The following is a 5974-nucleotide window of genomic DNA, read 5'->3' as shown; positions in this document are numbered from 1 at the left end:
TCAATTCTCATTCTGAAATAAAACAAAGAAAGAAAAAGAATGCCAAACGCTTGCTAAGTCACGTACGGCGGGCAGTGAAAACGCGAGATAAGGCTGCAAGTGCCCCCCTCTTACTACAAGCTGGCTCGCATCGCTTTGAGCGCTTCGCTCGCAGGCGTGAGCGCAGGAAACAAGCCTACGCTTTTTGGCCTATTCTTGCTGGATTCCCCTGCATGATCGGTAGGTCCGCTAGAAGTGCCTCAGCTAGTGAAGTAGTTGAGCCTCGAAAGCCTACTTACCAACCAAACTTGCGATCGTCGGTAGCCGCAGAACTCGTTTAGGTGGCTGTTCGCCTTTGGATCTTCACTTCAATAGTTGTCTAAGATAGCAGCGGCGGTAGATTGGGGAATGCTAATCTAATAGAGGAATTCTAATCTTTCCAGGAAAGCCTCTTCTTTCTGGTCTCCATCAAGTGGATTCTTCACCTGGACAAAGATAAGGAGAGGAAGAGATAGAATTCTGGAGAGAATTGATCGTATGCTAGTAAGTGAGGAGGCGCTGTCTTTTGTCAAGGTCAAACGTCAAGTGATTCCTAATTCTATATCTGACTTCCGCCCGGATTAATCAGTCTCCTACCCTTGGTCCTATCCCGTCCCGTTCAGATTAGAACGGAACTGGCTCATTCACCCCGAATGCAGGGAGCAATCAAACTCAAGCGCGAAAGCCGTAGCGCGTTTGGCATTCTTTTTCTTTCTTTTGAAATTCAATTTCATTCATTGTAATTTCATTCTTTGATTTTCGATACAGATAGGTACACTGAACACCAACCCAATCTCGACAATCAAAGTACAAGCAACGGGGTAAAATAGATTTAAAAAGAAGAAGAATTATACATATAATTCGTTCAAAAAGGAATTTAGAAATGAGAATTCAAGAAAGAAATGTAAAGAATTTCAGAAATTCTAATGAAAGAAATAAGACATCCTTGCAAATTCATTCATCAATTTAGAAAGATAATGAAAGAATGAAATGCAAATTCATTCATCAATGAGAATGAAAGAAAGAAGACATCTTAGCCAAGTAGAAAGAAAACATCTTGCGTTTTCAGGCTTGAAGCGAGCCAGAAAGCGCTCAAGCCTCCGCCTATGAAAAGCCGTTGCGCCCCTTTGATTTCAGTTCGGTCAGGCCGAAAGGGCCTATACCTATCTATTCACATTACCTGGACCCGTGGATTCAGGGTCTTCGGAAGCTTCGTCTCTACCTTGAGATTCGGCAAGTGACCTAGGTAAATGATTACTCTTCTACGGTCTCAGTCCGGAATGAGGCTTTAGCTGCTGCTTTGGATGCTGCTGCGGGAAATGCGACTTCGGAAGAAAAGAAATATCTTATTTCGAGAGAAACTAGAACTATGGGTTCAGGAAAAACCGAGCCCGAGAGCTTACTTGCAGCTTTAGTGCCCGCTTAGCTATTATTAGAATTATTCTCATAATTCATTCTAATTATAATAAAAAAAGAAAAAAGAGATTCCTTGGGATTGTTCTTGGGCTTGGCGAGGCATTCTTCGTGTTAGGGACTTCGCTACATGGTGTATCCGACATCTCATTGGAGATGGGTCCACCACTAATTTATGGTTCGACCCGTGGCTCCCGGTGGGCCGCCTTATTGATTCTTTTGGGGATAGATTACGCAATGATACCGCTTTGTCTAGTGTTGCGAAGGTCTCGGAAATTATTGAAGAAGGGCGGTGGGGAAGGTAGATAGCGAGCGAGTGGGTCAAGATGTGGGAGGACTTCACTGGCAAAGAGTGAGTTGCCGGGGTAGGGGAATGAGTTTCAACAGAATATGAAGGGAAAGGGAAGGAGAATTGAGCAAGCTTTGAAGGTCACAGGCTACACTTAGCTATTATTCTCAGATATCATTCATATTATAATGTTATGTTCTTTGCCCTACTGTTTGAAGTCTGGCTTTCTTCATAAGTCATCAAGGATCTTAGCCAAACGGTGACCGGCTTTCGCGAAAGCACTTTGGGCGCAGGTTTCTCGATCAACTAGCTTACTAAATGAAGAAAGACACTGTTATTATATACGAAATTAAGATAAGATAGAGAAGAAGAAGCACGAGTTGAACGGAGCGAGGAGCAGGAGCGCAGTGCGTGCCCGAGAGCAGTAGCAAGCATGAGCCCGAGAGCTTACTTGCAGCTTTAGTGCCCTATCGCGTATGCCCGTGAGCTTACTTGCAGCTTTAGTGCCCGCGAAGCTTTCGGGAAGAGGGGTAGTCTTGTGCGTAAGCATAGCAGATTGAGATCGAGGCTTAGAGATGTGGCACTCATCATAATGATTGAGAAAGGCAGGAGTCAGCCGCACAAAGGCTACTAGCTTGAAGAAGCGAAATGGTAAAGGTCCCTTCCCTCAGTTACTTCCTTGCCTTCCCTTACCCAGCTTGAAGTGAAGTTACTTGCTTCTCAAAGCGAAGCGAGCCAGCTTGACTCCATAGGGGGGCTTGTGCGCTTACTGCAGAGTAAAGGGGCTTGTGCGCTAGAAGTGTGCGTAGCTTGCTGGGGGTGGTCAGAGATGGATCGGGAACTAGCTCTTTGGATGGGGAAACGTGATGTCCCAATCATTGGATATAAGAAAGCGATCTAACCTGCGCTGAATGTTTGCTTCACCTTGCTTTTGGTCTAAGTATAGTCAGATCCACCCAGAGGAAGCTCAACCAGACTGGCCACCAGAATGAAGTCAGCAAACTCCTCCATGCTACAAAAAATGCCTTTTCTGCCACCCTTTTTTATCCGCAAGAAGAAGGGTCGTGTGAAATCCCCACCCACACACCAAGGGAGAGATTACAACTGACGCACGGATAGCAGTTCTTCCCATAAGAGTCTACGCCCAGCTGGAGAGGTGAGGGCAGAATAGCAGAGCAAATACGCGTATTAGTAGCATAGCAAAGCAAAAATGTGTTCCGTAACTCGCACTGCGCTAACGCCCTTATTAGAGTAAAGGCGAGGCGCTCATTCCTTTGCTTGTTTGGCTAAAATGACTTTTTGAACTTGAGATTCTGAAGATAAAAAAAAGAAAAGATAAGAAGAAATTCGGCCACCTCCCACATATTTGATTCCCTCGCCTACAAGGAAACTTGCAACACCAATTGCATTTGTAATTCCATCAATTAGTCGCCTATCAAAAAAATGAACTAGTTCGGCTAATCCTCTTATATTCCCAATTAGGTATCTTGCATAAAGAACGTCTATATAACCACGATTATTTGACCAATTGTATATCGCATTTCTTATTCGATCTAAAAAAATGCTCTTTTGACCCATTTTCACAAATGAATTAATTAAGTCCAAACTCTGAAAAGATGAATAAATGGAACCATATAAAAGGTATGCTATAACTATTCCAAAAAGGGCTATACTAACTGATCAAATTTCATTTGTAACAAATTCATACCAATCTATGGAATAGGTAGGATTCTTATGTAAAAGGTTTATGTACGGAGTTAACCATTTCTATAATATATATAAATGCATTCCTTCTTGATCCAAAGGAATTCCTATTTATCCAACAAATAAAGTAAATAAGACCAATACAAGCATAGGTAGTAACATAGTATTGTTGGATTCATGGGGAAAAGTGGAAGTGTCTTTATTTCCAAAATCCGTACTCGTACTAATGGAACGGATCAGATTTCGTGCATTCTCCCCCATTTGATATTTCTTTTTGGAAAAAAAGGAAATCCTTTCGTTACTATTTCTGGTTGATAAAAGCAAATTTTGGTTAACCCCCTTTGGCTTTGGGGGTTCTTTTCCCCATATAGATATTGAATAGAACGAACTACTTTTAGCGCCCCTGTCATTTTGACAATGAAGGCGTAAATATCCTTCAAAAGTCAGTAAATAGACCCGAAACATATAAAATGCAGTTAATCCCGCTGTGAAACAAGCTATTATCGCAAAAATTGGTGAATATAACCAACTATCATTAAGAATCTCATCTTTGGACCAAAAACAAGCAAGAGGTGGAATACCACAAAGAGAAAGTGTACCTAATAAAAAAGTCATTTTTGTAATTGGCACATATTTTCTTAAACCACCCATAAGAACCATGTTTTGACTTTTTTCTGGAGAATATCCAACAAGGGGTTCCATTGAATGAATAATGGATCCGGATCCTAAAAACAACAATGCTTTATAATAGGCATGGGTGATCAAATGGAATAAGGCAGCTCGATAAGAACCTATCCCTAAAGCTAACATAATATAACCCAATTGAGACATTGTCGAATAGGCTAAACTTCTCTTAATGTCTCTTTGAGCAAGAGCCAAAGTAGCCCCTAAAAATACCGTTATTACACCTATCAAAGAAATGAGAAACATTATGTAAGGTATGACTGTGAAAAGAGGAAAAAGTATAGCGACAAGCAAAATTCCCTAGGCTACCATGGTAGCTGCATGTATAAGAGCCGAAATAGGAGTAGGCCCCTCCATTGCATCAGGTAACCATACATGAAGGGGGAATTGTGCAGATTTAGCAACTGAACCGAGAAATAATAGAGAGGCACACAGAGTCGCAAATCATAAATTGACCCCATCATTATGGATCAAGTTATTGAAAATTTCGAACAAATCCCGAAATTAGAAACTGCCCGTTATCCAATAAAGACCTAAGATTCCTAATAAGAAAAGAAAATCCCCTACACGATTAGTTACAAACGCTTTTTGACAAGCATTCGCCGCAATCGGTCGTGTGAACAAAAATCCTATTAATAGGTAGGAGCACATTCCCACGAGTTCCCAAAAAATAGAAATTTGTATCAAATTTGAGCTAGTAACTAATCCCAACATGGAAGCATTGAAAAAACTCATATAAGCAAAAAATCTCAAATACCCTTGATCGTGAGACATATAATTGTCACTATAAATAAGAACCATTATTCCAACAGTAGTGATTAGTATTGACATAATAGAAGTAAGTGAGTCGATCAAGTAGCCAAACTCTAAGGAAAAATCATTATTGATGGTCCAAGACCATAGATATTGATAAGTGGAACCCCCATTTATTTGTTGAATAGCTAGATCGGCCGAAAACCCCAGCGCTATGCTTAGCAATGCAACACTAGGAAAAGCCAACACACGGCGAATGTTTTTTGTTGCGGTCGGAACAAGCAGAAGTCCCAATCCTATTAATATAGTAACTGGAAGTGGAATGAAAGGTATGATCCATGCATATTGATATGTATGTTCCATAAAATCAAACCTTTTTTTATTAATTCAATTTCTTTTTTCACTTTCGATTCTGAAGAAAGAAAAAAGGAATAAATAAATCAATCAAATTACGGGAAGCTTCGTGAAGTGCTTCTTTAGGGGTTAAACTCCCATTTGTCCATATTTCGAGGAAAAGTCTCTCTTGTTTCTCGTTCCCATTCCCATAAGAATTCATACTATGATTCACATTTCGAACAGGCATGAATACAGCATCTATAGGGTCACTTCCATCTTGATAGTTAGATGGGGTTTTCATACGATATCCGCGATTCCTCTCGATTTTGAATTCAATACACAAATCAATTGGCTCTGTCAGGCTAGCTATATGTTGTGTAGTATCAACTATTTCCACGGAGGGTGGTGAGATGATATCTTGAGCAGTTACATATCTAGGACCCCTGACGCAAATAGATGCGTCGAGAGTTCCATACAGATTACTTCTCAATACAATTTCTTTTAAATTCATTCAAATTTCATGTACAGATTTTTCAATACCGGCTATCATAGAATATTCATGCGGTACCTTATCGGATTTTGCACGTGTGATACATGCTCCTTCTATTTCCCCAAGTAGAGCCCTTCGCATCGCGATACCTATCATATCTGCTTGACCCTTCATAAGCGGGGACAGCATGAAACGCGCATAATGAAGGCGCTTACTGTCTACTCTTGATTCAACACACTTCCACCGTAATGTTCGAGTGGATACTGCTACTTATTCTCGAACCATAC

The sequence above is a fragment of the Aristolochia californica genome, unplaced genomic scaffold, assembly GCF_029961685.1.
Source record: "Aristolochia californica isolate CCGP_79_NKW_82.1479 unplaced genomic scaffold, dmAriCali1.0.hap1 SCAF_267, whole genome shotgun sequence".
Taxonomy (NCBI): Eukaryota; Viridiplantae; Streptophyta; class Magnoliopsida; order Piperales; family Aristolochiaceae; genus Aristolochia; species Aristolochia californica.
This window is presented reverse-complemented; position numbering follows the sequence as displayed.